The sequence below is a fragment of the Lathamus discolor genome, chromosome 1, assembly GCF_037157495.1.
Source record: "Lathamus discolor isolate bLatDis1 chromosome 1, bLatDis1.hap1, whole genome shotgun sequence".
NCBI classification, from domain to species: Eukaryota; Metazoa; Chordata; class Aves; order Psittaciformes; family Psittacidae; genus Lathamus; species Lathamus discolor.
In genome coordinates, this window is record NC_088884.1 from 102,824,826 (window position 1) to 102,836,945 (window position 12,120).

General features: G+C 44.4%; 1 long non-coding RNA gene across 2 annotated transcripts; it reads right to left on the bottom strand.

The window, feature by feature from the left end:
- Positions 1-506: 506 nt before the first annotated feature.
- LOC136018890 (uncharacterized) lies at positions 507-12,100 on the bottom strand. 2 transcript variants are annotated; one of them, XR_010614629.1, is made up of 4 exons: positions 11,537-12,100; positions 9,200-9,342; positions 3,037-4,843; positions 507-2,515 (listed from the first exon to the last, which is right to left on the bottom strand). It is a non-coding gene; the product is annotated as an uncharacterized LOC136018890 (long non-coding RNA). The 2 variants fall into 2 exon arrangements; XR_010614628.1 differs by having other exon boundaries at positions 507-4,843.
- Positions 12,101-12,120: the final 20 nt, after the last annotated feature.

The following is a 12,120-nucleotide window of genomic DNA, read 5'->3' on the forward strand; positions in this document are numbered from 1 at the left end:
CTTGAGAAAATGGTGCAAGGAGGTCCCCTAACCACAATGTCCTAACCAAACCTACTCTCCTTTAGCACCCAAGAAGAGGCCCAACATGATAACCAAAAGGCAACATCTTCACCCATCAAGCTTGCAAATAAAACCAAATGGGTAAGTTACCTGAAAATCTCCACAGCAATTTACTCCTTCCAAATGAACACCTGCACAGCATGACAGGCAGGTTCTTTTAGTGTTGGGCTATTTTATCTTTATTGAGATATAAATCAAAACACCAGCTTACAAATCATCATCATAAAATGTTGCTGGAGGCTGTGTTTCTGTCCTGGGTTCAGCTGTAACAGTTATTTTCCTCCTTCTTAGTAGCCAGTGCAGTGCTGTGTTTTTTACTTTAGTTGGAGAAGAGTTCTGATAACACACTGATGTTTTCAGTTGTTGCTAAGTAATGCTTACTCTGATCAAGGACTTTTCAGTCTCTCATGCTCTGCCATTCAGGAGGGACAAGGGAAGCTGGGAGGAAGCAGAGACAAGGACACCTGACCCAGACTAGCCAAAGAGGTATTCCGTACCACAGCATGTCATGCCCAGCATATAAACTGGGGGCAGTTACCCGGCAGGCCCAGACCACTGCCTGGGTCAGGCTGGGTATCAGTCGGCAGCTGGTGAGCAATTGTATTGTGCATCACTTGTGTTTATTGCTTTCCTTTCCTTTCCTCTTTTAGTTTCATATTCTCTCCACTTGTTATCTCCCTTGCCATTACTATTATTGTACTTTTGTATTGTACCTTATTTACTGGACTGTTCTTATCTCAACCCATGGGATTTACATTCTTATGACTGGCTTCCCCATCCCTCCAGGAGTAGGGGGGAGGGAAGAAGGAGAAGAGTGAGCAAGCGGCTGCATGGTTTGGAGTTACTGTCTGGGCTTAAACCATGACGGTTTTCCTGTTTCTTTTCTCCAGTTTACTAACATTGCATCTTTCTTGAATATGCTCTTTTAGATTTCATAGAATCACATAACAATTTGGGTTGGAAGGGACCTTAAAGATAATTTAGTTCTAACCCCCCTGCCATAGCCAGGGACAGCTTCCACTGGACCAGGTTGCCCTGTCTAACCTGGCCTTGAACACTTCCAAGGGTGGGGCAGCCACAACTTCTCTAGGCAACCTGTTCCAGTGCCTCACCACCCTTACAGTAAAGAATTTCTTCCTCATATCTCATTTAAATCTCCCCTCTGTCAGTTTAAAGCCTTTCCCCCTTGTCCTGTCCCTACATGCCCTTGAAAAAAGTCCTTCTACAGGTTTCTTGCAGGCCTGCTTTAGGTATTGGAAGGCTGCTATGTGTCCCTGGAGCCTTCTCTTCTCCAGGCTGAACAACCCCAACTGTCTTGTCAGAGAATAAGTCACAATTGAATTACAGTAAGTGGATGACTCCTTGAAAAGAATGTTATAAAAATTTGCTGAAGCTGCTTGTGTTTTCACTGGATATTAAATTCATTTGAATTTGTTTACTATTATTACGTAGATGTGTGCACAGATATAAAGCTATCAGATGTGTTACAACTGCTTATTGCATCTGAAGATTTGTCCCTTCAGCTGGATTGTCTACCTGTGACAGATACCTACTCCTTGATTTATACATGTTGGGAAAGTGCGCAAGAAGGAGCTGGGCCAACTGTCCAGCTTACTGATTTCTTACTGTCACAGACTGAGGTCTGTGAAATCCAACTTTGCTGCACTACAGAATTACTTAAGTGCATTACCTTGCCCTTTGAGACAAACAAATTAAATTTGCTGATGGTGACGTATATTGAGTTCTACTGGGGACTCTGCCTTTTCTTTATTCCAGCCTTACAACATCAAAGCATTCACTAAAAGAAAATTGTATCATATGGTCTGCATGAAGTAACATTTTACTGTGCATGGCTTGCAGGAGTCCTGTTAATTTCCATCCCCCTGATGTTGTTTCTAGTCAGATGTTTTAGAAATTCCAGTAAGAAATAAGGATAATATTTTGTATGAGTTTGTCAAATATTTTTAATGTAGTTTGTGCAAATGTTGAGTGTTCCTGTGTGGTCAGTAAATGATAAGCAACGTTTAATAATGTGCCATTTAAACTGAGTTAGTTAAAAGACACCTTAAAAGTTCTGCTTTCACAAAGGCTCACATAGTAGTATGCTGAATTCAGAAACAGGTACATTGTGATTGCTGTGGTAAGTAAAGGCCTCAGACAGTGCAGAGGCCAAGCAAAAAGAGACAAAAGGTGCCTGTGGAGAACAGGAGGTATAAATCTTGCAGAACAACTGAACTTACCTTGGGTAAGTTAAGGGTATTAATTAAGGGTATTAATGGTGACCCTAATAACAGGTCTTCTGGTCTTGGCTGCCCTGAAATGAAGACCCAGGGTCCATGTCTCCTGTGTGCCTGGATTACTGGTTACCAGCCCCTGCAGAGATGTCTTCAGGAACATCCAGGTCTCCTTCTCAGCTGCCCAGAGTCCGCTTCAGCTCTGCAGTTTCAGCCCAGACCTAAAGCAGCATATTGTAAAAGATACACTCTAGCATCTCATTCACTGATCACACCGTGATTTAAGGATTCACAGCTGTTAAGACAGAAGCAGCATGTATACATGATTCTGTTTGTTTTTAAAGGTGTTTAAAAACAGACCTATATCCTCAATGGTGGTGAAGGCAGGGGCATGGCAACACACTCTGCTCTGTGTAAGGGGGAACTCAGTCCAGCTATACTTACCTGGATGTGCCCGACTACTGTGTTTCGCTAAAGAATGGTTGTGCTTCCACATGTCCTCCACCTTTCCAAGATCTTACCTGAATGTGGGCCAACCCATTCATGCATTTTCTTATTTTGTGGAACTAAGCATAAAACACTGCTTATTTCAATACATGGATTGAGCTGTATTAGAAAAACAGCTGTTTCACAGTGGTGTAGAAACAGATGAGAACTTAAATACAGGCTGGGGGCAACCTGAAACCCCAGATGAGAGAAGGAACATAATCACATGCAGATGCAACTGCACAAAATTACTGACCTGGAAGGTGAAGACAGATGGGCTGAACAGCTCACAAGGGCCTTCAGGAGCAGAGACCCAAAGTGCATGGAGTTAAGACCTGTGAGAATCCATGAGGGAACACTGCTGTTTACCCACATTTTCCCAACCGAGTAACCTCTAGTGTGTTGGTATTCACCTGAATACCAGTTGGTATTGGGTGATACTGAGCCAGGCTTGCCCAGGTTTAGAATACAGGTAGGTGACAAACTGAATCAGGATATGCTTACCTCCTGGAAATTAGCGTTCCGTTAGCTAGATGTAAAAACCAGGTAAGCTCTTGTCACAGTAGAGCAAAGAATTAATTAAGGAGCCATTCTTCTTTTTTGTTTTTATCAATATTATCAGATGTGCGACTGTTTTCAAAACTGGCTTCTGAATTACCCTCCAACTTGGTCTTGAAAATATCCAAATGAAAATAACATCCTAGACAGCTGATCCAGCTCAGGTGAGTAGACGCAAGCAGAGTAAGCACAGCGTGACATTTAACAGTGTAACCACTCATTGAAGGAAGCTAAACACAAATATCTCTTTCCTCTCCCTGTATTGTGTTGCCTTGAAAATTAAACAGGCCTTTTTCTTCAAATGCTGGCAATATAATTTGGTTCTTTGTGCTGAACAGATCAGGTGAAAAGGGATAAGCAGGATTCATTTACTGCAGAGGGCAGGGGATGGAGTCCTGTTGATTTCAGCTGAGCTGTGTGCTCTCTTGCATTAGTGGGGGATTTGAACCTGAAGCTGAAGAGACATTCTGAAGATGAAACTCATCTTCTGACAACAGTGAAATGTTTCCTTAGAAAAGTAACTAACTAACTGGGGTTGATGACTTGGTGTAGCCATCAGCAAATCCTTCCAGCTTCAAAACATTTTCAGGAATTTATTTGCCCATAAACAACCACTGTTACTTACTGCCACAACTACCGTACCAACTTGAAGACCTGGAACACCGCTGTCCAGCACTGCACGGAGGGCTACTTGGGATAAACCCCAAGCTAATGCCTTCTCAGTGTCATACATCAGGACGAGAGCAGCTCCTTTTTGTCTTTTTTTTTTTTTTTATCATGTAACACTATGCCTTTATAACAGGAAAGTGTTGTCTGGCTGGCTGCAGTTGGAGAAGGCTGGGACACTTTTGTGTCACTGGGCACCCAAACAGAGTGCAGCTGTACATATTGCACAGGGTAATCCTAGAATCCTCCTCAGTTCTTGAAGGAAACATACAATGGTAAGGAAGGAGCTCTCACATTCTGCAAAGCTTCATATTTGCTATACACAATACTGACAATATATGGAGTTATGTGCAATGCAGCAACAAGCTGGCTGCTCAGCATTACACTGTTCATGTACTGGTACCCTACTTGGCAGCTGGCCTAGGAGCTAGTCCAGCCTCTGCTGAACTCATCACAACTGCTCCTGTGATCACTCCCTCTGGTGCTGAGAGGTCTTCTTGCTGCCACTTCTCAGCTGAAAAGCAAAGATTCATTCCATGACTATGAAATAAAGCAAAGACTCAGCCACAGGATTGGGTCATCTCACTGAAAGAGCTTTAAGTTACTGCTTCACACCTCTGATATCCTAGAAAAAGAATTCAAAACTGCAACTGAAGTGGCAAAATAACCAGTTTCTGCATCTTACCTTAAACAGTAAAAAGTGCAATTCCCCATAAATATTCTCTCAGCAGTAGAGTCAGTTCTGGTTGTTCTCACATCCTTTCTCCATGTGCATCCAGCTGTTTGTCCCTGCCATCCACACTGTCCTCCAAGGGTAATAATTCATGCACTAAACTGATCTGAGTTTTAAAGTAACCAAAAATGTCAGAAGAGGTCGGCAGCAGACAGTCTGCAAGTGCAGGATCACAGCAACTGTGCTGCACCCCAGATTCGCACTAACTGTAGTGGGCCTGTACAGAAGGTAGATGGCAAAATAGGTGAAGATCACACATAGAATGCGGCGGTATATTGCTTACATACGGTGTGTCTATGTGACATTCTCCTGCCAAAACCAAACAGATTACACACTGCTGAAGCTTTTGTTCAATGCCAGACATGATTCTGAACACAAACATGTTCCTGTGGACCCAATGCAGTCCCACGAAGTCAACAAAGATTCTCGGAAGTTTCTGTATGCTCTGTGTCACTCTGCAAGCTGAGAGGTTCGCTTGTAAACACAAGATTTCATGAAGTCTTCTACATTACAAAATGATGCTACAGGATTTCACTTTGCATGCGGGCTCTGTGCTTTTTGGGTTTTTACAAACATGTTTTTAACTTGAGTATTGCCTTGGTTTTTGTCTTAAAGAAGTGGCATGGGTTTATAATGCTGAATGCTTATTATGCTATTGATCCTATCTGCTCTTAGGATGAAGCACTAACCCTTTCTGTCTTAGTAGTCAGTGGCTGTATTAAGAACTAAGCAAAGATAAGCACAGCATCAACAGGGAATGGAAACTGCTGTTAAGGACAATAATGGCACAGACTGGATCATACATGAGCTGACTTCTGCATGATTTCTACCTTCAGAAATTTCTGGTTTCTGCCTTCAAAACCACAAATACAAAGGAGCAACCACTGTCAAACAGTGCTCCCTTTTCCTGTGTAAGTTCTAGAAAAGCCTTTTTCTTGAGTTACAGAAAAAAAAAGCATGGCCAAGCAAGAAGATAGTTCTACAGAGCAAGCTTATCTAAATAAATGCAAGTATCAGTGACTTTGAGCAACCGAGCAACCTGGTCTAGTGGAAAGTGTCCCTGCCTGTGGCAGGGGCTTGGAACTAGATGATCATTAAGCTCCCTTTCAACCCAAACCATTCCATGATTCTTTTATCAGAATACCCTAACTCCTAAAGGATGCTTGCCAGGGATTACCTCACTTTATCACCCTGTTTCCCAAGTCGCCCAAAAAAGGCCACCACGGCCCAGCCTTGAAGGTAAACAAACATGGGCTATTTCAGACTAACAATGCAGTGACTGCCAGAGATGTGGGCACTGGCAGTCCCACTCCCTCTTCTTCCCCGTTGAATACCTGCTCCAATTTTAGCTCAGGCAGAGAAGCCAGAAAAGCTGCCTGTCTCTTACATCAACACCCTAATTAGTTCATTTAGGAGTCTATCAGTAAGACTTGGCATTTCCCACCACATGCAGAAACCCAGACCTGAGTGGCAGACTAGAGCTAAAGAACTCACTTTACTCAGCACTGTATGTGTTGAGGGCATAGGAGGCAGCTTGCACTTGCTATGCTAGGTCTGCTTCTGTGCCTCTGATGTTCTAGAGAGAATCCTCACAGAGGCTTTGCAGCAACCACATACCAAGGTAACAAAGACCTTGGTATGTCATCATACCAAGTGGGACGTCATCAGGAGAAAATGACTCTTTCTTACCATACGGCAGCAGGAACAAGCCCTGAACTTCCAACAGAAACAGAGAGAGGTCTGACAGCAGAGACTCCAGCACTGCTGGGGCATCCATCCAATCAGGCTCTCACAGGGCTGATAACACCAGGCAATGCCCTCCATTAGGATCACCAATGAACATATTTGTCCTGAGCAGCATTTGTTTTCTTTAAGATTTTCAGATCAGTTCCGCTAAAGCTGCCTTAAATCCCAGGTATCTATAGCAAACAGGGGAGGTGATCCAAATCAGTATAAATAACTGTAAAGCTTTGGAGGAGAGCAGAACAGGTGCTTCTTTAGATTAATGACACCTCCCAGATTCTCCATTAACCCTGCTAAAGGCTTTACTTTCCTGTTTATCATAAACACTGAATATGGGATTGCAGAATAAATTCTCTGATGCCCCATTCACTTGAGATTAAAAAAAAAACAACCAAAAAGAATATGATCTCTGCACAGTTAAGAGCTGCACTTGATACCTCTTTAAAAGGAATCACAAGTCACTAGCATTTTCTTAGGGCAAGAGATGGAGAGGTAGATGAATGAGAAAATAAAATCGCTATTCCTCACAGTTGCTGGATGAGAGAGCAGCCAATAGTGAGCGGGGCCAGTTCCTCCACCCATCAGGGCGCCTATGCTAGCTCACCACCAAGAGGTGTGTCCTTGCTTGGCTGGAAAAGAGTCTGGCAGGCAGTGAGGTTCCCTCTGCGCTGCGGGGCTGTCGGACAGCAAGGAACTGCACGACTTGGCAGTGTTTTAAACAAGCGTCTTTAATACTGCAAAGATGACCTGAACCCAGCACGATACTTAATAGCGTGTGTCGACCTCTTATGAAGAGTGGTTGCTACGGAAACCACTTGAATGCCTGCTGTAAAATATTTGCCACGTATTCAAAAGCCAGAATGATTTCCTGCTGTCAAATTACAACAGCTCTTCGAAGGTCATTAGGAATATCCTCTAATCATTAGACAGAAATATGCTTGTGGTTCCTCTCAGCAGACACATGACTGAATTCTGATCTTGGATATTATCTTTGTAAAACTGAAGTCACATAACTGAAGCAAAATCAGCCGTGCTATTGAGCTACCAGAGATCATATTTTTAAACTACATATTTCTAATACAAAGTTACCATGTCTGACATCCTAATGTTTTGAAGTATCACAATTTCTAACTTAGAATACTTCATAGTAGTTCAAGGTCAAATTTTATTTGTACAGCTAAAATGCTGTAAATAGAGAATGCCAAACACAGCGTGAAGGGCTAGGAACATTCCGTTCTAACTTACTTTTTCCTGCATTTAAGAGGACAGATTGTTCACTAGAGGCACACAAAACTCATCAACTCCCCCTTTCTTTCTGTTTTCAGATAAACTATGTGAATACTCAAAAGCCATTTAAAATTTCAGGATAAACAAAACAACCATTATGTTACTTTCAGGTGTATTGGGTCTGGCTGGGATGCAGTGAACTTTCCCCACAGCAGGCCTCATAGTGCTGTGTTTTCTATTGGTAGCTAGAGCAACGTTCTGGCTACTGCTAAGCAGTGCTGGCACTGCTCACTGAGGAGGGGTGATAGAGTGGCTTGGTGGGTGCCTGGAGGCCAACCAAGATCAATCCACCACCCCGGGATCACTAAGTACAGAAACCTGACTTTTATTTCAATGATGAAAGCTAATCCTCTGGGCACGCTTTTGCTCTGACCTTCCCAGAAAGTGTACGATCTTTAGATACAGGAGTTTATTAGCCCCCTTACCGGAACAGAAGCAAGTCATATAATTTGAATTGAGAGGAGTTCTGCATCAACAGATGTGCAGCTGACTCCCATCTCTCCTACGAATGAGAACTGGCTTAGAGCCAGCAGTTTGATCTGGGTACTTCTGTGAATCTGCTCAAGTTGCACCATAACCATCCCGTTTTGGAATGCCTTCTGTCTCTGTGTAAGTCACGGGTCCTCAACAAGAGGGAAACATGTTGAGTAAAATAACCAAAGAAAACAAGACTATCACGTTCTAAAGGTCTAAGCACATGGGGATGCCACGTCACTCATACAGAGCACAAGTGTGAGAATTAGGCATTGCATGTCATTTGAACAGTGCCAAAAATAATATTTTGTATTTTCTGTTTCTAATCAGAATGCTTATTAACTTTCTTAGTCATGTTTCAATATTAACACTACTATTAAATAACGGCAATACCTAACAAGAGTGCCAAAAAGCACTTTTCCCTGAAAGAAGGAAGCCACTTCTCACCCACACCCTGAGGACTGTGTGCAGTCTTTGTCAGCAAGGAGAAGCATGGCTGCTCCACCAGCACAGGCAAGCTGGGTATAAGGGTGACAGTGTGGAAGGCAGAGACCTCACTGACAGCCCCACAGCACCCAAACAGTGAGAGCAAGACCAGCTGCTGACAGCAACAGGAGTCAGCCTCAGTCCAAGGACCACCAAGCCTGACCGCAGAGGCAAGACAGGTTCAAGGTCAAGCTAGGAAGTTACATCAGCCAGGGAAGCAGAGGATCAGTAAGGTACACAGCCAGGCATGGGCATACCTACAGCATAGTCTGGGCAAGGGCCTTGAGCTTAAATTGGGCTCCCCAGTAAGGTTTTCCATAGTTCCTTTCTCAGCACCAAGGTCTGTACTGACAGCTGGGACACCCCAGGGATGGCAGCAAGCACAATCAGCCAAATGCCCAAGGCAGGGGTGCTGCCTGCGGAGATTCTTGGTGCACTTAGGGTCTGACAGAAGCCATGCACATTAGCTCACCTGATCTTGAAGGGCTGCCTTTGAAGTGCCATGCAAACTGATAGCCGTTGTCAATTATTTGAAGGTCAGTGTTAAGAAGGTGGCTACTTCCCTTTGCCACAATCACAAGATGCTTTCTGGTGTCTTCTTATCTGTTAGCAAACCTAGAGAGTTCAGATTGATAATTAGCTAGGGGCATACCACAGAGAACAATTCTTCACTTATGAGGATAGAAAGCATGGTGGACAAGTAATTTCTCCCACTTGTCAAGCATTGCAAAGCACATCTTGCTAATGAGAAAAACAGTGTTGAGAACCAGTTTGCATTGCTAGCTTGATCAGAGATCTAATACATAGAGGATACAATGGACATTTCTTTTCCATCCACAGCTGCTGTGTTCAGTTACAGTTCTGGGCAGGATGGTATGCTAGCACACTGACAACCAACTCCCCCTGCTCCCCCATAGGTTGATTTGTTTTCCAGCCACATGAGACATGGAAGCACACAGGAAAGAAAGCTGAGTAAAAAATTGAAGAAAAGTAGCAGGAGAGAAATAATCCCCAAAATAATATGTGCAAATTGTGAAGGAAAAGGAGAACAAAATAAAGCAGAAAAGTGGCAAGGGAGGGAAAGGTCAGGAACATGATGGAGAAGCAGAACCAAAGGCACTAAGATAGAAAAGAGCAAGAAAGGTAATCTTGCAGGAGCAGAAATTCCTTGTTAGGAGAGCTGGAATATAGAAAACTCATCCTTTAGAAAGGAAAAAAACAAAGGAAGGGTAAAGTCCAAATTAACTGTTTGCAGTCAAAACCAAATGTTTCATAGTACAAAATATGTTGTTCAAAATACATAGCTCCTGTTCCTGATATTTATTTTTTTTTTTTGCCTTCTGTCCTCTGAGTGCTGTCAGAAGCCCCTCAAAGTACCAAGTGCTGCACTATAGCCTATCCCCTCATTCTCTGCCCCCGCCTATTACCCTAGGTATCCTCACCATTCTGCTCTGGCCTCATCTTCAGGTCTGCTGCCTTCTCACACTGCTCTTATCGCACCTGCTGCCTCTTTCCTCCTGCCACCTCAAATTCCTGCTGCTGCCTCTTCAGCTGCCTCCCACTTAGCTTTCAAAACCCTGTAAATGTAAGAGTAGCTCCACTGCATGTAAAGGCTCAGCATGAAACATTTATAATTTCTGTGATGGCCTTCACAGCAAAGTTTAAAGGGCAGAAATTGTCTCTCAGCTCTTGTGCCTAATGTCATATAGGTCCCTGACACTTCCTTCAGATGCCAGGAGAGCTGGTTTCCACAGGAAGTTGTTTTTCCTTTGTCTCACTGAGGACACATGGGAACCAGGGAACAGCCTGCAGCAACAGATGACAGTGTTTACTATCCCCATTGAGTTTCACAGGGTTAGATTTCATTCTAAATTCTGAGTGGGACACCATATATCTGGAAACCAGAACAATCTAGTAGGTGCTACCATGTTTACCTCTAACCCCTTCTTCTGCAAAGTAGACCTCCACTGTGAGAGCTATAAGGAGTTTTCTTGCTGCTTTTCTGTTCAGAAGCCAATGGATTTGGCAGTCAAGGCACATTATTCAGAACTGCTTAACTGTCCCCTACTTAATAGAGCAGGGAGACAGCTGACATAATTTCACTTTTCAAAGAGATCATTTCATAGAATACCAGGTTGGAACGGACCTCAAGGATCATGTGGTCCAATCTTTCAAGGCAAAGCATGACCTAGAAAAGATGTCCCAGCATCCTGTCCAGTTGAACCTTAAAACCATTCAACACTGTGGCGCCCACCACTTCCCTGGGGAGATTATTCCAAAGGCTGATTGATCTCACTGAAAACTCCGATGGAATCCCTCCCAGCTGGGCTCTGAGTGAGCTGAAGTTTGCTCTTCTGAAATCTAAAACCTTTGTCTTAGTACTAACCTTCATTGCACTCAGCTGGATCCCAAACTCCGCAATATTATGCTCACTGCAGCCAAGGCTATCACTAAGCTTGGTTCAGAACACAGTAGGGTGACATTACTGTGTCATTAAGCAGATGATAAATATTAAAGGCAGCATTGTAAGGGTGTCACCTAAGAACAGCACTAGACAAAGGTCCATAGGTGCCACTTTTCACGAAGCTGTGCTCACGGTCAGAAGACCAAAGAACTTGGTTTCCTGAATACTGCTGAAGCCTTTGTGAAGTCCCTACTTGGGAAATTGAAGTTGTCAGTTTGTAAATTTGCATGCCCAGTGTCACATTTTAACGGGATTTTTATGAGGTCAAAGTCAGTCACAAATGAAAGTTAGAAGACAGAATGCTCTTGAAATTAAAAAGAAATCCCCCCAGAATTCTTCCTTTACCTGACGAGTGTGTAGGATAAACTTGGCAGTGACCTCCTTCAGCTCCTATGGAAACCGCAGCAGCGGCTTTTTTCTCCCGTTTTGTGTTTTCAAGTACCCTTGTCTGTGGCGGGCAGCATGCAGTCAGTGGGGAGCTGTGCTTCGGAGGCTTTCATCATCAGAGCCACACCATTCACCAGATTGCCTCAAAGGTCGAAGGCTGTGGCATCAGCGCCACGCAAAGTGACCTCTTCAGACTGACACCTGGACACGAGCAACTAGGGAAGAGGCGGTGGGGGTTTTCCATGGCAACCGCCGCCTCGGGGCAGCACGCTCAGACGCATTTTAAACCTGTCGCCATGTCCCTCCGTAACGACACAGGCACTTCCCCACAGGGCCCCCCAGAGCAGCCGGCAGCTGCGGCACGGCCCGCTGGCCTTGCGGTTGGGCTTTCCCCCTCGGAGGGGCGAGCGCGCCGCCGGGTCAGCGCCCTACGAGAAGGAGGCAGCGGCGGGGCCTTCGTAACGGCGCCGGCACGAGCCGCCTCAGGGCCCGACCCTCCCGGCACGCCAAGGTCCCCGGCCGGCCGGGCGGGGCGGGGGCGC